The following is a 22668-nucleotide window of genomic DNA, read 5'->3' on the forward strand; positions in this document are numbered from 1 at the left end:
CAGGCGCCCCAAAGAAAAATATTTTTAATAAAAATTATAAATATGAATCTTTTTCTGTATTTAAGAAAAAAGAAAAGAAATGAAAAAGAAAAAATTTAAAAAAAGGAAATTGTTTAACTTTGAAAAAGTGAATACACTGTAGTAGACTAAAATAAAATGATGGAAGTAAAATAGAATTTGAAAAAATTTACACAAAATTAAAAATATAGTAAAAAAAATTAAAAATATTTTTAATAAAAATTGAGAATAAAAATGAAGTTTTCCTCTTTCTGTATTCAAGAAAAAGAAAAGAAGGAAAAAGAGAAAAAATAAAGAGAATTGAATAGATGGTCCTGCTAACAGATTGAAATAGGTCTGAAATTACTTCGTTTTTCCCTAGAAGTCAGACTATGAAGCACTTTATAGTTCATAAACTAAGCATCTGGTGAGACTTGTGTTCTTGAAGAGGTAGGTTGGCCCAGTTGGGCGGGGCTCAGTGTAACAGCTCCGTTCTCCACTAGATGGCGCTGCTAGCCTACTGGGGTGGATTGTTGCAGGGCTCATAGATGCATAAGCGCATGCGTGGGAGGGGTGAAAATGGAGTCCTCCAGATCCTCAACCTCTAGTATAGGAACTTTTCTCTCCAATTGGCAATCGCGCACCCATCCTCTGTCTTCAGCTTTTGTCCACTCCCCGCTTTTTCACTCTCTGTGACCGGGACCCAGGCAGTACCTCTCTCCCAAGTTTTGTCTCAGATGCGGCTGTTTTCCCCGGCCCCTTACTTCTGAAGTACTGTGGCTTTGACCCGTTCCGCCCCTTTGCGGGAGGGTCTCACTGAGCAATGGCCGAAAGAGCAATGGCCAAATGTCGGCTGCACCCAGGAACGCTTGCTGGACCCTGCTGCTGCAGGTGCCCAGAGACTGCGGCCAGGTGCCAGCCCGCCCCAGAAAAAGTTCGCGACATAGTGTAGCAGCAGGGTTTCAGGGATTATGGAAAATCGCAACATACATCTGGCATGAGGCTTCACCCTTAACGACCTTGTTCCAGCACCAGCGAATGTGGCTGTTCTCTGGGGTCTGCTGGGACCAGGTGGCTTCAACAATCTCTACCAAATGTCTTTCCCAGCAGTGGAACTGCTTTTCCCTGTGTAGCCCGAGGACCTACCGGACTCCACTCTGTTCCTGGGGATTCGCCCTTCCGGCCAGAGCACCGCCAGGTATGGAGCTGCGGAGTTGCAGCCTTTGCGCTCCCCTTGTTTACAGTCTTAGTGGAATTTAAACCCTCTCCTTTCTTCTTTCTCCCTTTATAGTTTAGTTGCTGCGGCTGTTTCCAATTTTCCACTTTGTCTCCAGCTGCTTTTGGGGATGGGTGATTTTCCCATATCCTCCCCCTCCATCGCCGTCCTCTCTCCACCCCCAAAAGCGGCTCCTTCCCCACCGCGGTTTCTCCCTCCCCAAGTTCACCTCTCCGCGCTTCCGTACCTGCTGAATTCTGTGGTTCATGTTGTGCAGATTGTTGTGTTAATCCTCCAGTCAGTTTTCTAGGTGTGCAGGATGGTTTAGTGTTGGTCTGGCTGTATTTCATGGATGTGAGACACACAAAAAGCTTCCATGTTGTTCTGCCATCTTGGCTCCTCCCATATGTTTTCACTTATACGTGGATTCTGGGAAACTCAACAGAAGACCAGTGGGGAGGGGAAGGGGGGAAAAAGTTACAGAGAGGGAAGGAGGCAAACCATAAGAGATTCTTAAATACTGAGAACAAACTGAGGGTTGATAGGGGGTGGGAGGGAGGGGAGGGTGGGTGATGAGCATTGAGGAGGGCACCTGTTGGGATGAGCACTGGGTGTTGTACGGAACCAATCTGACAATAAATTTCATGAAAAATAAATAGAATAGAATAGAATAGAATAGAATAGAATAGAATAGAATAGAATAGAATAGAATAGAATAGAATAGAATAAAATAAATTTGTCTCTGGAGTTCTTTCCGGGAGATGCCCAAATGCTACCTTTCTCATGGGGTGATTCTGTGACTACTAAGAAGTCCCACTCATTTGTGACCTCCCAAAGCTGAGTTGCTCTTCAGGTGACACCTTTCTCCAGCTGGCTGCTTATGACTTCTTCAGCTCTTGGCTTCTGTTGTCAAAAGATGCTCTTGGTGGGGCGCCTGGGTGGCGCAGTCGGTTAAGCGTCCTACTTCAGCCAGGTCACGATCTCGCGGTCCGTGAGTTCGAGCCCCGCGTCAGGCTCTGGGCTGATGGCTCAGAGCCTGGAGCCTGTTTCCAATTCTGTGTCTCCCTCTCTCTCTGCCCCTCCCCCGTTCATGCTCTGTCTCTGTCTGTCCCAAAAATAAATAAACGTTGAAAAAAAAATTAAAAAAAAAAAGAAAAAGATGCTCTTGGTTGAATGGACTCTGGCCATGCGGTTAGGCCTTGTACATGGGGTTCCTTTCAAGGTAACTGAATTTTAACTCAGTTCTTCAGGTGCCATAGTTGACTCCTCGAAGCACCTCTGCCCTGTCACTGGTAAAAGAATGGCTTGTTCCCATTGCAGATTTCTCATTTCTCTTCTTACAGAGACAGCTCCAGCCAGGCTTTGACCATTAGCAATTATTTACATATGAGGAAGATACCAGTTGTTGTGGACACCCAACTTTTAAGTTCTCCAAGGGGTTCTCTTGAGCATGACCCAACGTGATTGATAAAGACAGAAGCTGCTCCCTTTTCTGAGCAAAAGGGCAGGGAAAAGAAGACAATCCTTGAGTAATCTTTGCAATGAAGTTTCTCCAGGCATTCTTCCTTCTGTGTTTTGCAGCCTTTCTTTCTGTAGCCTGGAGGTGGAAAGTGCTAGCCTTTCAGGATGCTTTAGAAAGTGAGCATTTTGGGGCACATCTTGTTCTTTGTTTACTTCAGTCAATATTCCCAAACATGAAGACTTGTTTTTGCCTCCTGTTAAAAATCCTAAATTTGATCAAAGAATGCAGCAGGAAAAAAATGCAAGAAATGATCTGTTGAAAATATATGTTGGTATCGTTTTTAGGTTCTGGTAATGAAACAGTGAAACTGTATCTTTTCATATCAGCTCAGTTTTTGGAAACAAATAAATCACCTCTTTGTATACTGTAATTATTTGTAAATCAGAATATTATATAAGGACTATTGAGTACATAATTGTATCCTATTCAAGAATATAAAATGGAAAGAGATTAATGATTATGGGAAGAGAGTACTCTAATAATTGTTAATAGAGCTGACATGTTCTTTTTAATAAAAAGTAGAATGAATCCATTGCTTTAATTTTCAAAAAATGCTGGGCAGTGGAGTTCTTATTTTGAAAGTTAAAAATTAGAATGATAATCTTGCTCATTCTAGTCATAGTTTTTTAAAGAGCATGAAATAGTGGAGGTCAATGTCAACATCAATCATCGCTATAGTAAATGAGAGTATTCATCTTCCCTATCCTTTTCATGTGCCAGAAAAATTTCCATATGAATTTAATGCACCAGAGGGGTATACCTATGATTGGAAGAAATAATTTATGTTCAGTATTTCAAAATCATTAGTGTATACACATAGCATTTAATAAATGTAATTAACAAAACAGAATGACGATGTTTACATATTTATCTGTAAATACTTGAAAATATAGGCATTCTCCTGCCTTAATTATGCATAATAAAAACAGTACTTAAGATCGCTTTAGATATAATAGTTAAATTTTGGCTGTTATTCTTCAAATCTGGTAATGTGAAAACTGTGACTTGTTTACTTTCATTGCTAGTCCTCCAGGAAGAAATGTTTACAGATTAGTTACTGAGAAACTGTCATTCTGTATTCTTAGGAGGCCACCTGTTGTCAGACAAGTAATTCTAGGAGGATAAAACATATGCTGAAAAGAAGTGACACCCAAACAGCATATTTATTTTGTACTTTTCACAAATTAAGTTACATGGTATTAACACCTAATGGCTCTGACTTCATACAGAGAATTCTTAGTGTCTTTTTACATATAAAAAAGGTCAGGCAGGAGATTACAGTACATGTTATATATGGTGGTAAATATTTTGTATCTGGATCCAGATTTGGATCATATACACTAAAATTACTTGTCTCTACATCCTAAAAATGTGTCAGTAGGTTATATTGTATGTTGATTCACTTGGCCAGTGAACAGTTAGGTAAAACTGACTCAGTATTTTAAATACTTTCTCTGATCATGATCTTGCAGCTTATGGGTTCAAGCCCTGTGTAGGACTCTGTGCTGACAGCTCAGAGCCTGGAGCCTGCTTCAGATTCTGTGTCTCCCTCTTTCTGTCTGTCTGTCTGTCTGTCTGTCTCTCTCTCAAAAATAAATAAACATTAAAATATAAATGGATAAAATAAAACTTTCTAAACAAGTTAAAAGGGACAAGCTCAAGATTTATTTTATTTTAGAAAGTTTAACAGTGATTAAACCTGCATTTTATAATAATTAGATTACAAATCTACCTAGTTAATTCTTCACATTCATTACAAACAGAACTAAAGTGGCCTGCAATAGCTACACCAAAATAGTGAACCCTGGTCTCATTTGTTCTGTTCTCATCTTTTGCTTCTACTTTGAACGTCCATCTCCTCCAGATTTTAGATGGTAAAGTGCTTCTGTTCTCTTATATCTGTTCATCCTTTCGAAACAGAGGAGACATTTACTTCATCTTTTTAAGCTTGGTGGTTAATGGGCTGATCACACATTCATTTCAAGGAGTTTTAGCCATGCCTTAACCAATTGTTTGTCTTGTAAGCCTGTCTAATTATAAATGTGGACATCATCACATGTAACGCATAGTATTCTGGGGTGCTGGCAGGTCTCTGAAGTTATTCCATAGCAATTAACAAGAATCTTGTAGACGATTAGGATGGCTTTGAGGTGAGGACTGACAATGAGCTAGAAGACAGAAAGACTTGTTTCCCATGTAATTTTTTTTTTTAGAAATCTTAGCATTGAGACTAATTGCATCCTGAGCATTTAATTATCAGGATTTGGAAATGAGATCACCTGTGTCAACTTGATGTAAACATTCCTTCCAGGAAATTCTTACCCAAGACAACAATGCTGTAAAATAATAAATAACTTCAGGAAATTCCTGAAGATCCATTTATTTAGGCAAATAATTTCCTCACCTGAGCAAACAGCTAACTTATCAAACAAAAGCTTTATTAGACCTGAATTAAACCACTGAGACAAAACCTAAAACCCTATAAATATCTTTATGTGATTTCCCTCTTCTGAGATACTATTAAAAATGTCAAGATATTGTTCATTCTTTCTGAAATAACTTAAGTAAACTTTGCTTGCTTGATCACAGATTATTCTGTTGGTCTCCTGGGGGAGGAGTAGGCAGTCGACAGGTCTTAAGTCTTGTTTCTGGTGGGAATTGTTCCCGTTGTCATTTTTTTTTTCCCTGAAGCTGACCTTTCCTAACACAGAGACCCCATGGAGTAACTGCTCTGCATTCTCTACTCTGCCATCCTCCCTATCTTCACATGTACATCTTGGGTGTCTTCTGTGCTCCAGCACCACTGGGGAAATATTTTGTTTCTAAAACTATGTGCATTTTGGTTGTTATTAACATACGCTCGTGATAAACTGAAATGTCTACTGTCTTGAAACACTCCTTTATCTGACTGAGAGTTGTCTAAATTTAGGTAATTTAAATAATCATTGGTAGCAAGAGATTTGGGGAATAAATAACAAATGAGGTGGCTTTGCAAATATTTCAGGATTCTTTGAATCTAGCTTGACCTTGGATTCTGTTCTATTTATGAATAGACAACAGGACCGTGATATCTGCCATTCCACTAATCTATCACCATAGATCTAACTGACCTTCCTGGCACAATTCCTCTTTTCTTGTCACAAGAACTGCATAGAATCCTCCTGAATCTCCAAGTCCATTTGAAAGAATAACCTTCTTTACTAGTGATCTCTCACATTTATTAGAGTTCAAAGTGCAGTGCAGTAAAAGTGTGAACACCAGGTTAGAAATCTGTGTACACGTTGCATTTATTTATTTATACTCTCTAGGGTCTTAATAAGTTTCGGTTGAGACACTCAGTCCAAACTGACTACCAACAAAAATAATTTAGGAAGTTATCACTAATATGACCTAAAAATCAGTAAAGAATGGACAAACTAAAATAAATACTTTTCCAGCTCTGCTCACAATGACCAAAAATTGCATGAAGCCATTGGACTTTAATGTGTTTTTAATTTTTGGTTGACAAACATATGTATGATATTTTCCAGAAATGAAAATGGATTACAGCGTATGGTAACTTGAGCTTTAAGATAATATAAAAATTTTACAGATTTTATTTCCTAAAATTTGAAGTATTTGTATAAGAGATACTATTACTGTTAAGTTACAAGCTAGGAAAAGTGTATAACTTCTGGAAAGCATTAACACCCATAATATATAATAAATCCTACAGATAATAATATGAACATTCAAATGTAAAATAGGAAAAAATAATTACATTAGGAAATTACAAAAATTGAAATACAAAAGGTCAATAAGTATATGAAAGCATTCAATTTTGCTAATAATCAAATAAATAAAAAATAAAAATACCAAATAAGGTATAACTTTTCAGCTGCCACATGGGTAGTATTTTTAAAAGTCTGAGGTAACCAATACGAAGGCTCTTACACTGTTGATGGGAGTGTCAACTGATGTCGCTTTTAAAAAAAGAGCAGTTTGGGGGCAGAGCTAAGGGGACAGAGTAGAGGTCTTCCCTCCAACACCGCTAGATAACTATCAAATCTTCCTAAATACCCCAGAAATCAACCTGAAGACTGACACATCAAACTCTACAACTAAAGAGAAAGAAGAAGCCACATTGAAGAAGGTAGAAAGTGTAGATCATAGTTTGAGGGAGAAATGGATTGGATTGCAGAGGAAAGGGAGCCATGGTCACGGAGAAGGGGAGGAAGGGAGAGAGGGAGGGAGGGAGAGAGGGAGAGAGGGAGAGAGGGAGAGAGGGAGAGAGGGAGAGAGGGAGAGAGAGAGAGAGAGAGAGAGAGAGAGAGAGAGAAGGGGCACATAGGGGAATGGACAAGGAGAACACTTCCCCAAAGCCATAGACTGGAAAAATGAGAGGGGCTGATTTTTGTGAGTTCTTGCAACCAACGGAGCTTAAAGCCTGGAGTTTTAAGGGTTGGTGGGCTTGACTGGAATAGAGCCCTGAGGGAGCCGCCCTGCTCATAGACAGCAAATTAGGAAATAATAATTTTCTAATGTAATTAGGAACCCTTCAGAATGGGAGAAGGTATTTGCAAATGACGTGCCTGATAAAAGGTTAGGATCCAAAATATGTAAAGAACTTATCAAACACAACACCCAAGAAACAAATAATCCAGTGAGGAAAAGGGCAGAAGACATAGACATTTTTTAAAGACATACAGATGGTCAACAGACACATGAAAAGATGCTCAACATCATTCATCATCCATTGGGGAAATACAAATCAAAACTACAATGAGATATCACCTCCTCACACCAATCAGAATGGCTAAAATTAACACAGTAAACAACAGATGTTGGGGAGGATGCAGAGAAAGGGGAACTCTCTGTTCGTGGAAATGCAAACTGTTGCAGCCACTGTGGAAACAGTATGGTGTTTCCTCCAAAAATTAAAAATAGAACTACCCCACAACCTAGCGATTGCACTAATAGGTATTTATCCAAAGGATACAAAAATACTAATTTGAAATCATACATGCACCCTGATATTTATAGCAGCATTATCAACCATAGCCGAATTATGGAAAGAGCCCAAATATCCATTGACTGATGAATGGATTAAGAAGATGTGGTATAGGGGAACCTGGGTGGCTTAGTTGGCTAAGTGTCTGAGTGGCTCAGTTGGTTAAGTGTCTGACTCTTGATTTCAGCTCAGGTCATGATCCCATGGTTTATGAGTGCCCCATGCTAGGCTCTGTGCTGACAGCATGGAGTCTGCTTAGAAGTCTCTCTCCCTCTCTCTCTGCCCCTCACCTACTTGTGTGCTTGCACTCTGTGTCTCTCTCTTTCTCAAAATAAAAAAACATTTAAAAAGTTGTGGTGTGTATATATATATATATATATCACAACTTTTTAAATGTTTATTTATATATTAAATATATATTAAATATATATATTTATATATTAAATATATATTTATACATTATTTATATATATATTTATTTATATATAAATGATATATATTTATATATTATATATTATATATATTTATATATTAAATATATATTAAATATATATATTAAATATATATATTAAATATATATATATTAAAAAGTTGTGGGGTATATATATATATTTATATATATAAAGTTGTGGGGTGTATATATATATATATACACCCCACAACTTTTTAAATGTTTATTTATATATATATACACACCCAATAAAATGAAATATTACACAGCCATAAAAAAGAATGAAATCTTGCCATTTGCGACAACATGGATGGAGGTAGAGAGTCTTATGCTAAGCAAAGTCAGAAAAAGACAAATACATATGATTTCACTCATATGTGGAGTTTAAGAAACAAAATAAATGAACATGGAGGGGTGGGGAGAGAAAACAGACTCTTGACTATGGAGTATAAACTGATGGTTACCAGAGGGGAGTTGGGTAAGGGGATGGATAAAATAGGTTATGGGTATTAAGGGGGGCACTTGTGATGAGCACTGGATGTTGCATGTAAGTGTTTAATCACTGAATTCTACACCTGAAACTGATATTATACTGTATGTTAACTAACTGGAATTTAAATAAAATCTTATAAAAATGAAAGTAAAAAGGAGCAATTTTGGCAATGTAGAAGTATACCTTAAATGTATACCAAGTAAGTTATCCTTAAAGATATTCACGTTTTCATATAAGTATGCAGTGATGTGGATTCAGGATACTTTCTGTCACACAGTAATGACGAAATAAAATGACACAAAATATTTATCCATAAAAATTTGTTTTTTTTTTTTCAACGTTTTATTTTATTTTTGGGACAGAGAGAGACAGAGCATGAACGGGGGAGGGGCAGAGAGAGAAGGAGACACAGAATCGGAAACAGGCTCCAGGCTCTGAGCCATCAGCCCAGAGCCCGACGCGGGGCTCGAACTCACGGACCGCGAGATCGTGACCTGGCTGAAGTCGGACGCTTAACCGACTGCGCCAGCCAGGCGCCCCAAAAATTTGTTTTTTTTTACAATATGGCTCTGTACAATTGACTACCTGCAGCCACTAAAGTAATGGCATAGATCTAAATATCCTGACAGTAAGATAAATTTATAATTTATTATTAGTAGATGAGTGCATGGTACAAAATAACATGATTTGTATAATCTAAATTTTTGAAAATTAAAATTATATTAATTGGGGCGCCTAGGTGGCTCAGTCAGTTGTGTCTGACTCTTGGTTTTCACTCGGATCATGATCTTGCAGTTCATGAATTTGAGCCCTGCATTGGGTTCTGTGCTGGCAGTGCAGAGCCTGTTTGGGATTCTCTCTCTCCTTTCTCTGCCCTTCCCCTGCTTGTGTACTCTCTCTCTCTCTTTCAAAAATAAATAAATAAACTTTATAAAATTATAGATGTGATAGGGAGACAGGTAGCCCTGTAAGGACTAATCATCTAGCTTAACAATGGTTGTTTCTGGAAAGTAAAATTGTAAGGACAAGATTGGGAGTGGTTTCAGTTTCTGTTTTTAGCATCTTTGTATTATTTAAATAATCCTATATTTTATATAAAAAAAGGAATTTTCATATTAAAAATAAACTAATTTTGGAGTCCCTCTCTATTTTCCATTTCATACCATCACTTCTGTATGCTTCCCCAGTTAGTCTTTGTCTGAAGAAGCTGCTATTCCTATCCAAGTCAAACATTTTCCCAGTACTACTTCTTTGAAAAGGCAAGTAGAATTACTTTCTGTTATACTTGGAAATCTTTAATACCTGAAACTTTGATTTTAAATCCCCCAAGATGGTAACATAGAAAGTGGAAACAGGGCAAGGTCAAGTCTCCAGAAATGGATTTTGCATGGCTAATAATGGTGCTAAAGTGACCCTAGAGAAAAAGGGAAAAGTAGAACTGAGAAGATCCTGTGTGCTTATCATTTCTTGTTAGATTTATGAGCTTTGGAGCCTTATTCACCCGATATGGATGGATAAAATGCTCTTCTTGGCCATTTCCACCTGAAGATGCAACCACCACGGCTACTAGGTGTAGTGATCCCAGGGTAATGTTCTTACCACTTCCATGTTTTGCCCAGGGGCATAAGCCCTTCTGCACGCAGAAAAGATGGTCAAATTATCATGGTTAGGTGTTCAGTGGGGCTGAGTTTAATTCCCAACTCTTCCAAGTAATGGCTCTGTGAACTGAAGCAAACTATGGAAGTTCTCAGGTTTTGCACCCAATCTGTAAGATTGCAATAACAGCAGTACCGACCTTCTAGAGGTATCATGAGGGTTAAGTAAGATAACACATACAATGTACTTATCATGGTGCCTGCACATAGTAACACCCAAAATATTAGGTCTTAGTATTTATATATAGTATTATTATATAAGTAGTAATATGATGGGGCTTAAAGTGTGCTTACCAAATATTTTAATGTTAGGAATCTTGTTAAAATTCAGATTATTATTTTTTTGAAATTTTTAAATGTTTATTTATATTGAGAGAAAGACAGACTGAGCACAAGACAGGAAGGGGCAGAGAGAGAGAGGGAGACACAGAATCTGAAGCAGGCTCCAGGCTCTGAGCTATCAGAACAGAGTCCAACGTGGGATTGGAACTCACCAGCTGCAAGATCATGACCTGAGCCAAAGTCAGACGCTTAACCAACTGAGCCACGCTGGTGTCCCAAAATTCAGATTATTATTGATCAGGTCAGGGGAGGGACCTGAAAGTCTGAGGTCTACGCATTGAGTAGCAAAGTATTAAGGGATACTAACAACCAGCTGACTAAAGAAAAATATTCCTTTAAGCCCAAAATTAGTGCCTGAAATCCCAAACACAATATAAATTTCTTTAGATTAATTGTCCCTAGAAGGCTTAGATTAGTTTTTACCAAAGATGGATAACATTGTACCATGGAGTCTTACAAACTAATTAGTATTTGAGTTAAACAAATTAGCTAGTTTTCACTAAAACATGGGTTTAAGAAAACAAGACACAGAAAACTTATGTTTATATTATAATTTGAAAAAAGAAGCAAAGATCTAGAACACAGAGATATCTGGATACAGGAGCCAGCCTGTGTGGCAAAATGACATCAATGTCCTCATGGTCTATAGTGGGATATTGTAAAGAAAGAAGGAGCACGATTAGAAAATGGGAGAGTGTTGGAGATGAATTATCCTTGCAAATTTAGCACAGAGAGAGCCTTGAAAAAATATGAGTATGATATAAACAGTAGACATTAAAAAAAATAAAAACATCCTAGTGGCATTTGGTCTTAAAGACAATGATAACTATTGTACAATTTTTTAAAGGTTTGGAGTATGAACTCATCCTTTGGTTTAAAAATACTAAATGTAACAGAATTGTTTATTGACTTATACTCCTGCTGGAGAAACTTATTTAATTGCCCACACTAATGAAAACTAAGAAATACAAGTAATTAAAACACTATTCAAGTTACTTAGTACTGCTTTATTTCTTTTCCTTTTTTAAGTTCACTTATTTATTTATTTACTTATTTATTTATTTAGAGAGAGAGAGACAGAGACAGTGAAAGTGGGGGAAGGACAGAGAAAGAGGGAGAGAGAGAATCCCAAGCAGGCTCTAGCCTCAGGACGCGACTGACACAAGGCTCAATCCCACGGCACTGGGGTCATGACCTGAGCCAAAGTCAAGACTTGGACGCTTAACTGACTGAGCCACTCAGGCACCCCTGAAACTCTATACTTATTAAACAATAACACTCCATCCCTCCTCCCTCCAGTCCCTGGCCACCATTATTCTACTTTCAGTCTCGATGAATGTGGCTACTTTAGGTACCTCATACAAGTGGAATCATATATTATTTGTGCTTTTGTGACTGGTTAATTTCACTTAGCATAGATGTCTTCAAGCCTCATCTATGTTGTAGCATTTGTCAGAATTTCCTTCCTTTTTTGAGCCTGAGTAATATTCCATGGTATGTATACACCACATTTTGTTTATCTACTCATCTGTCAGTGGGCACTTGAGTTGCTTCCAACTTTTGGCTATTATGAATAATGCTGCTATCAACAAGGCTTTAGCGCCTGATTTCAATTATTTTGAATATATGCCCAGAAGTGGAATTGCTGAATTATATTGTAACTCTATTTTTAATTTTTTGAAGAACTTCCCTATTATTTTCCAAAGTGGATGCACCCTTGTACATTTACACTACCAGTGCAGTAGGGTTCCGATTTCCCTACATCTTTACCAATGCTTATTTTCCATTTTTATAACAGCCATATTAATGGATATAAAATATATTTTACCTACATTTGACAATATTTTAGATTTAAGCTTGGTAAAGCATGGTTATTAGAGAAGGTGTTGGGTTTTGCTTCCATTTCTGGGAGGGACCATGGTTATTAATAAAATAATAACTTGGTGGATTATTCATATAAAACCATAACTACTTTTCTTTGACAGAAGATTTCCACTTCTCTTACAAATACAGTGTGGAAAACGTCCTTCCTAATTCCTTATACTATCTATTAAAATATTACATGGATTTAGAAGAACATCCTACCTTTCTGCATAGACAAAAATGAATTTGTAAATGATAAAGTAGTACATATGACATGTATCAACTTTCTGTTCTCTCTGCTGACCTGGTGTTCTTTAGTTTTGAGTCTGCCAAAAATAATCCAGATATTTCTGTTAGCCATTAGCATGAAGAGTTATGATTAAATATTTTTAAATATTTTAAGAAAAAGAATTTATAGGCAACTTTATGTATAGGAAATAACCTTTGTCATACGTGTTTTACTCTCACTAATTGCCAAACAGAAGCAAACAGAGCAAATGAATGGTACACCTGAAAATAAGACAAAAGTAGCTTGATGAAATCTACTATTTTGATTCTATTACTGTATAACAATATAATAAGTACAGCCATCTCCCAATTGCTTAAACATCAGTTTTATTCCTGGGCTCTTCAGACTGATCATAAGTGCTAGTGCAGGTATTGATTGCATGCTATTGAACAAAGGAATAAAGAGAACACTGATCTGGTATTTTTATCTAGTACACATATCATTTAAAATTATTTCAATTCTTAGGGAGAGTTAGTAGGGCATGACATTATTGAATTGTCAAACACACAAAATCTCTCACTCATTTCAGTGGTTGTGAGCTATGTCAACTGACATCTGTAATTGCTGACAGCAACGTACAAAGGAAAGGAATAAAAATCAAATGGGAGGCTTTAAACAGAACTGCGGTCAATGAGCACATACATAAAGTGAAAGTATCTGATTATCCAGTTGCTGCCCACAATTAAGAGGACTTCAAAAGGTCTTGACCCTTAGTTCTTACCTAAAATTGAAATTTGGCTTGAATTACCCAACTTACTAGGCTTTAATTCTCAGCTCTCAATCAGAGTAAAACTAGAGACTTTCAGTTTTGACTGCAGTGGAACCAACATATGTGGAGCATGTGGATTTTGTGAATAATGTACTTTGCTGGGCCAACAGCCTCAATGCCAGCCTAATTGTTCCAAGTAGTGGTTTGTTCCTTAATGAAGATTCCGCAATGCAATTGTTGTAGAAAAATAATGGTTACTTTAGGACAGATGGCAGAGTGGAAAGATGGGGAAATTGTCCATATAATTCTGCCTCTGAATCCTGAGCTTGATGAAGGGTAAGAGTCTGACTGAATACTCCAGGAGGGGTGTTTATACAGCTTTGAATCACTCACTTACTGCTCAGCTCTTCATTCTTTTTTCCTTAAATAATGCAATCTTTGCCTATGGGGCTGAAAAAGGGAATGACAATGTTTATTCTTTAATTAAATGCTTCGAGTAATGCTAAAGCATTGTTGTATTTTTGCTTCTGTGTGTGTCTGAAATTCAAAGGGAAAAGTAAGACTGAAAGTCCAGAAAAATACATTTTAAAAATTAACATATGCATGAGACAACCATCTGGATTTTTTAGATTAAATGTGAATAGCCACGTTTTTTGACTTTCACAATTGTTTCTATACTGATGGACCTATGTTCAAATATCATGTCTGCATCTACTTCAGCAACATGCCTCTGTGAGACTGTTAGCATATAGATACACATCTTAATTTAATAACAGAAATCTTTACTACTAATAAAACTAATTTTTAATTGACCTATTATGCTTAAACCAATCATTTGCCTTTTGGTTTTACCATCTACTCTAATAAAGTCTATAACACTATTGAAATTTTTCTTGATATAACCTTTAAACCTTACCTAACCAAACAATAGGGGAAATTTAATTCGTATTAAAGATTGATTATAGCAGGGATTTTTAAGTCAAGCTCAGTAAATGCACTGAAATTTTATGTAAACATTTGCGAACGCAGGTTCATATATACTTTTCTTCTAAAAGTGCCTTTAGCATTCATTTAGTTGCTGTAGAAGGGGTCTCCAATTCAAAACGGGTAAGGACTTCTTAAAATAGAAAGAGTGTTATGGAACACCTCATTTTCAAAAGATTTTGCCCAATTGTTCTTAAGAGGTTTTATTTGTATCTAGTTCTAGAGCAGACAGATACCAATCAGTGGACAAATTAATTGTCTTATTGGTGCAACACATGTGTTCAGATTGCCATATCAGCTGTTTTATTACCCATCACTACTGCTTAGCTATTGGCAATGTTGTTATGTCACTGTGCAATCACTTATTGTTGCCTATAGATCTTTTTGTCCAGTCATCCATGATAATATTACAATATGTCTAGCGTTCATTTAGTAATTCACTTCTGAATATGTTTTGTGTGCTACTAAATACCATACAGAATGCTCCATGAATCACTTAAATGAAGATAAGATCTACTGCTACAGGGATAATCAGGGGCTATATCTTCAGAAATTTATGTGTCAGCCTAAGGATTTGGGAATTTATATGTAGAAAATAAAAAAGCACTGAAGGATTCTTGGCTGGGAAGTGACACATTGAATTAGGATTTTCTTTGGATCACTCTGGTAGTAGAATGAAAGATGAATCTGAGGGAGATAAGATCAGAGGCAAAAGTAAGAGGTAAAGAAAACCTGGGTTTTTTTTTTGTTGTTGTTGTGTGTTTGTTTGTTTGTTTGTTTGTTTGCCAAGTGGAGGCTGTATCTGAAATAATGAACCGATTTTAGAAATATTTAAGAGGAAGAGTCACAGGCCACAAATACATTTAGCCATAAGTTGAGATAGAGAAAAAAGTTGGGGAAAAATCTAAGATTTCCATTCAGGATTTTTGCTTTCGTTTGTTTTGTGTTTTTATACCCAGCTTTGAAACTGTACAGCAAACACCTGAAGATGGAGATTTTAAGCCAGAGGAGTAAGTTGGGAATTAAAAAAGAGAGATTTAAAATATCTCTTTTCATCTTTTAGGAAGTAGCTAAATCATAAAAACGGCTGAAATTCTGAGAATAGTCAGAGTAATAGTACAGTGAAACGAGTGATAGGAGTAGATGTGAAGCTTGAGTTGTGAGACTGCTTACACTTGCAGGGTAGGCTCAGGGAGCAGAACCCTGGCGAGACAGAAAAGGAATAGTCAGAAAAGGTTGAGGAGAAACCAGTACACGTAATGCCATGAAAGCAAGGTACAGAGTTTAAGAAAGGCTCAAAAGTATCAAATGCAAAGATATAGAATAGCCAAGAATAGAAAAACATCTTTTTTAATTTGGCGTTTTATGAATGGCTTACTGCACAAAGCAATCTCAACAAATCTGCTTGTCTCCTTCAACATATTTGACCAATTATGTTAAAAGCCATTTTATTCGATTATCTGATTATTATTTTATTGACATTATACTATTGTTATTTTATATGCAGAATCAAAGTAGTATACCTGTTGATACGATGTTACATATACTGTATTTCTCAGCTAATATTTACTCTGATAGGTCAGTAGCCTAAAGGACTGTTAAGAACTCATTCAGTGAAAGATTTAATAGAATAATGCATAATTTTCATAAATATGTTTTCACTTTACAAGAGTGAGGGGGAGAGGCCTTTACCTGCATTAACCAGTCGTGGAGTGCGGGTTGCCCCAGGGAATGAGCATAATCTTACAGGAGGCAGCTGTTCTGGTCAAGGGAACTTTGGGGTGGACTGGGTTTTGTGTCAGCAGGCAACACTCCCAGCAGCCAGGGGAATGAGCATTTCAGTCCTGAAAGGAGCGTGGTTTTCTGGGCAACACCACAGCATATCCCACACCGTTCATATAAAATAAACACAGAACCTGCCATTTAGTATATACTTAATAAGTGTTAACTGATCTTATCAAGGGCTCGAATCAAAGACCTAAATACTTTACATGGCTGAAAGGCTTCATTGCCAGCCCTGACATAAGTCCTCATTATAAGCGCTCCTCCCTTGTCCCTCCACATTTTATGTTCCCTAAACTTGTCATCTTCCTGGCCTGAAAATATAAAATTCTCTTTACCTAAAATCAATTCCCACATTCCCAATTCATAATTACTACTTTTAGTTCAGAGGGGTCATTCTCTAAGGTTTTTATTTCCTACGCCTAAATATGTGCTCTTTTTCTCCTATCTGATAGTCCCATGGTGTTATGTGACTTTGCTTCAAAGCACTTATTATAGTTGAAACTATTTTCATAGTCATGAGTCCATATGAGAGTCTTTATGTTAGGTATTGTCCCCATTACCTAGCACTGTGGCAATAAGTATCCCTTGAATAAATAAGTGAATGAATGAACCAGTAATAATAATAAATGCCATGTAGTGAGTATAACATGTACCATAAAATAATAACAAGCATAGTAAAGATTTGTATAGAGTAATCACATCCCAATCCTCAGGATCTTCTTATCTCTATTTGAAATTTCTGGTTGTATTTTACAAACCTGCATTTAAAGAAATAAAACAAACAACTACTGGATTGTATACTATATACACATGTAAATAGGGAACACATCTCAATTACTTGTGGGTTACTTACCTACTAGGAAGAGTTTGCTTAGTGAAGTAGGGTGCTTCATTAAATAGCAGTAGCTTTTTCCTTTGTTTTCTGTGATAAACCAGGAGAAGTCCATACCTGAAAGTAGGCAACTGTTGCAAACCTAGCCATGACCAGGACCATTCTGATGACAGCAAGTTATTCCCTTGCTAAAGCTTATATTTTTTTATTAATTTATTTATTTTGAGAGGGAGAGCATGAGTGCAGGAGGGGCAGAGAGAGAGGGACAGAGAGAATCCCAAGCAGAATCCATGCCTTTAGCACAGAGCCCAATGCAGACCTCAGACTTAAGAACCATGAGATCAGGACCTGAGCTGAAATCTAGAGTTGATGCTCAACCAACTGAGCCAACCAGGTACCCCCCATCCCGCCCATTGCTAAAGCTTTTTATTGGCACAGCTGAAAATATGTTTCTGACCAGGATGAAATCTCTCCCTTTTCTCCAATTTACTAAAACATGCTCAGATTAAACTGTATACTTCCAATTTCAATTAAATTCTAGTGTTATAATTTGCTCACTACACAGAAGGTTCTTACTAACTAAAATTAAACAGCTGGAATGCTGCTTTTGCTTGGCCCATGAAGGGGATTCAGAGAGGCTGTGGATGCAGGTGCTGATACGAGCCTGGCCTGCTCTAGTGTGAGAAATATTTGTGAACACACGAGTTAACTACTCAGCATGAAAATTCCCAGAACAGTCTGAGCTTCACGCTATAATGGTTTCCCAATTTTTAATCATCTAGAAAGCTTGTGAAAAATGAAGATTCTTAACCCCATATCCAGATATTCTGATTTGGTTGTCTTAACAAGCATCTTGGAAAATATGATACAATTGATCTGTGAACTACAGTTTCCAGGAACACTGGCCCAGGGGATTATGTTCCAGCTCCTCAGTTTACATGAAATGGGACCTATGATTGTCTCCTGTTGAACACTAGCCTGTAACTCCCTGGCTTCTCTTCCAACCCGCTTTCTAGTTATAGGGAGTGCTGAATGTAATACTGCAGCTATTTTATAACTTTGCCTTTCTTCATACTTTCCCCTTCACTTTGACTGCCCTTCACCACTTTCTTCAAAGTTAGGTCCAATTTTCAAGGCTCATCACAAATGTCAACTCTTTCCTAAAACCTCAGACCACTATATATATAATTTTATTTTATTATTTTAAGAGAGAGAGAGCATGCACACAAGTAGGGGAGAGGGGCAGAGGGAGAGAGAGAATCTTAAGCAGGCTCCACACTCAGCATGGAGCCTCATCTAGTGCTCGATCCCATGACTCCAGGATCATGACCTGAGCTGAAATCAAGAGTCTGATGCTCAACCCACTGAGCCACCTAGTCACCCAGTGTACAACTGTTCTACGCTACACAGAACAGCAGAGACAGCAAATAGACAATGTGAAGACTGACCTTCTCCATCCCATAGACATCACTGATCATATCTCTGACTCCATTTCAAATGCTTCTACATCATGCTCTAGAAGTTAACAGCAACTAGGGTGACTGAGTGGCTCACTTGGTTAAGCATCTGACTCTTGATTTCTGCTCAGGTCATGATCTCATGGTTTCTGAGTTTGAGCCCCACATCAGGCTCCACATTGATAGTGTGGAGCCTGCTTGGGATTCTCTCTCTCTCCCTTTCTCACTCTCCCTCTCTATTCCCTTCTCTACCTCTCCCCTATGCTCGCTCGCTCTTTTTCTTACTATCTCTAAAAAATCAATAAATACACTTTAAAAAATATAGAAGCTAACAGCAACCTTTGAGGTTTGGTAGATAAGATGAAACCCATTGACCATTCCAGCTCTTAGTTTTTCAATTTTATTTACTACTACTACTATAGGTATACTATTCTATAACATTAATTTGTTTATATATGTGTCTCCTACTAGACAGAAACAAGAACATGCCTTATTCACCAACAGCTCCTATCCTAATAGCTGGCATAGAGTAGGCTCACAATAAATGTCAATTGATGAATTCATAACTGAATGATACTGCTTGCTTGAGGAAGATATATTTTCTATGTTCACCTATACTTTAGAAATAGCTTCTGGTCTTTTCTTCCTTTGATTATAGCTTCACTCAATAAATGTCTTCATAATCATTCAACTGAGAACAAAAGCTAGATATAAATTAGTCTTTATGAGAAATATTTTCATTATACCATTTGTATGCGGGGAAGATTTCTAAACCAAGATATATAATGATGAACCTTTTCTTAGTGATGCTAAAGCATCGGAGACTGCTCAACCTCTGATCATCAAGAGTTAATAGAAGACGAACAATCTAAGGCTAAAGAAGTCTCCTCTGTCTTAATTCCTACTTATCTTGGGCAAATGTCATTTTATCATCATTACAGCAATAACATTTATTGAACATCCTCTAAGCTTCTGACTTTAATATCTGAGGGTTTCACTCTACTGACCTGCCCTTAAAGAGCTTTAATAAAGCTTATTCTCCTTAATGGGGTGAGATAAGATTGCATTGGAATGGGATTGGCATAATCAGAAAGAAAGAACCAGAAGGAGCAAATGTTCAGAGAACAGATACATTTAGTAAATATCTTCAAAATAGAAGCATTAAAATTTCCAAAGTCCCTGTTATTAACAAGAATAGTATCATTCGTAACTTTACTGTGGGTTTATATAACAAGTATCCTCCGGAGAGCTCAAAAAAAAATTGATTTGCTGAAGATAGTTGTTCAGTTTTATGAACTGACTCTCCAAATAACTAATTAATATGGGTGAGAAAAAAATAACCTCTAGGACTAATTATTATAGCTTCCAGAGCTCTTTAAAGTATGTCTAGGCATCAGGCAAATGTTTGGTGAGAGAATTAGCTGGCAAAACACATGCAGTGTATTAGCCGGGATATACATTTGTGAGAGGTTAGTTTCTGAAGAATAGCCTTGCTAAAACATAGGAGTCATTAAAGACCTCTTGATGACTAGTCTTGTTTGTCACTCCTAATTGTTCTCAATCCTGTTCACCCTTTTTTTTCTAACGTTGTCTCCCACTTGTTCTATTGGTTTAACAAATGCTTTGAGGTAAAAATTCATGTTCAGTCCTCCCTAAGTGATGGAAAATACTACACTGACATATTGGCATATCTCAAAATGTGCTAACTTAAAAAAATATCTTGGGTTTATACCAAGAATGATTTAGGTATCTCAGAAAAGCAGCATGGATAGGAATAAGAGGAACTTGGGAGACATGTAAGATGAAGTAAATACAAGGTTATTAATGGTAGTAACTGCAAATGATTGAGAACAATCTAAATGCTCAACCCATAGTGGGCTGGTTAACAAATTATGATACAGCCATATAAAAGAAGACTAGGTAGCCATCAAAAATGACAACAACAACAACGACAACAAAAGCAGTTTCTTCTAAGCTGATATTGAAAATTGGTAACTTAAAAAAAGCATGTTATAGAGGAGCCTACATTGTGATAGGGGGTGGGGCTTCTTTTCTAATTTTTTAAAAATTTATTTACGTATTTTGAGAGAGACAGAGACAGCACAAAGTGGGGGATGGACAGATAGAGAAGGAGAGAGAGAGAGAGAGAGAGAGAGAGAGAATCCCAAGCAGGCCTGATGTGGGGCTCAAATCCATGAAGCTGGAGATCATGACCTGAGCCAAAACCAAGAGTTGGACACTTAATGGACTGAGCCACCCAGGCACCCTGATAGTTTGTGTTTTAAAAATAGCAATTATACATACACATATATATGCATTTTTGCTTATGTATGCTTATAGTCTTTCTTTTAGAACATAACGAAATCTAACATTGATTACTAACATTTGTAATTTGAACCATGTGATTATAAAATTAAAAAAAAATAGCAAATACAATTTTAAAACATCAGTTGAATTATAAATAAAAGGATATAGATACAAGACTTCTGTCAGGGTTTGATCTTCGGCTCCACTACTTACAGGCTGTGTGAATTTGAGTAATTTCATTTTAACTTTGTGGAGCAAAGACCTCATCTAAAAAATGGGGCAGAAATAGTGCTTTCTCTACACCCTCTGGGAAAGATTAAATGAGATAGTACATTGAATGCCTTGACTGACACATAACATTATCAATAAAGGGGGTCATTATTATTAAGTTACAACAACTCATTGGGCTAACTTGCCTGATTTAGTAATCCTTTTTCTTTCAAAAGTGGCCCAGAGTTCTGACTGGGGAATTTAAAAAAATTTCTACTTTTCACCAACCAAGAATTAGAAGGAAAATGGAAAGTTAAAAGAAAAAAATATGTTGAATTTCAAAGTCTTTTCTTTTTTAAGGGTTTTTTTTTTTTTTTTGTGGTTTCTTAGTTACATACTCCTTGAAATAGGATTTTTCACTCTATATGAATTTGTAATATTGAAGGTTTCAAATGACCTCTTATCAATGTAATTTTTTTCTCTGTTTTCCTTCTTCCTAGCTGCTATGGCTTCAACTTGCCTTTCTTACCCTCTGAATTCCCACAAGTTACCATGTTTAAACAAATTAGAGTAATATTGAATCCTTGCTCTGCCATGTAAAGAAACTTGATGCTCCAGACTCTCAAGCTCCTTAAGCATCAAGTTCCCTATATTAGGATAGAGTTCACTCTGCTGATAATTTTTGACAATAAAATTAGGCTGCCAGTGTGAAAATTCCTGGCTTACCATGAAAGTCCCATTTTTCTTTCCATGAACGATTCTAATTCTCACTGAGTCTGGAATTAGTGTTGTTTTTTTTTTTTTTTTAAGTACTCTTTTGTTTTTGTTTTTATTTTTTTCCTCTTTGCTGGTCCTTTGTCTCCTTTACACACCACTCTTTCCACAAACACTAGCCAATGCAGCCATTTCTGGGGTTAATTACTAGCCTATTCCAGTAGTGAATAGATAAAGAAAGTAGACTAACCAGGAGTGAACCTCATGATATTGTTGATTAGAATTGTCAAGTCATTTTCTCCGTAGTACAATAAATGCTTTGAAGATACAATCATTGTCTTATCAATTTGTTTTCTTCAGGGCTTTATACCTCTCAGAAAGCAGGCACTCAGAAAAGATTTGCTGATTGCTCATTGTAAGCACATGAATCTGAAGATGGTTTTTATGAGAATGTGATATTTCTTTTCAAAACATACATCCTATTATAAAAATAAAAGAATGCCTGGCTTGAACAAAGGCTATTTGTCCCTAATTTGTGATTTATATAAAATTTATAAATGAATAGCCCTTAATCAAACACTTTATAAAAATATCTTTATTGAATAGAATTTCATTACATGATATGTCTGTCTTAGACAAATGTGGAAGAATGGCCAACTGTTTCAGTTATTTGTTGCCTCATAACAAACCAGTTATATTAATTCAGGTCTTCCAAGAAGTAGATAGCAAGATGGGGTAAGATGTGCAAGACATTTCTTGAGAGAAATGTCTGTGAAGGATAAATAGAAAGGAAGCCATGGAAGGTCTTCCTTCCTGTGAAGGAGAGGAAAGGAGGAAGGTCAGGTAAAAGGG

The 22668-nt window shown here is 36.8% G+C and overlaps 1 long non-coding RNA gene across 1 annotated transcript in view; it reads left to right on the forward strand.

Moving 5' to 3' along the window:
- The first annotated feature begins 1003 nt into the window (after positions 1 to 1003).
- Positions 1004 to 22668, forward strand: part of LOC123379154 — a 100299-nt gene continuing 78634 nt past the window's right edge. The window contains exon 1 of the long non-coding RNA XR_006583210.1: positions 1004 to 1195. This is a non-coding gene — a long non-coding RNA (uncharacterized LOC123379154). The remainder of the gene's footprint in view (positions 1196 to 22668) is intronic.

Source organism: Felis catus, chromosome C1, assembly GCF_018350175.1.
Source record: "Felis catus isolate Fca126 chromosome C1, F.catus_Fca126_mat1.0, whole genome shotgun sequence".
Classification (NCBI taxonomy): Eukaryota; Metazoa; Chordata; class Mammalia; order Carnivora; family Felidae; genus Felis; species Felis catus.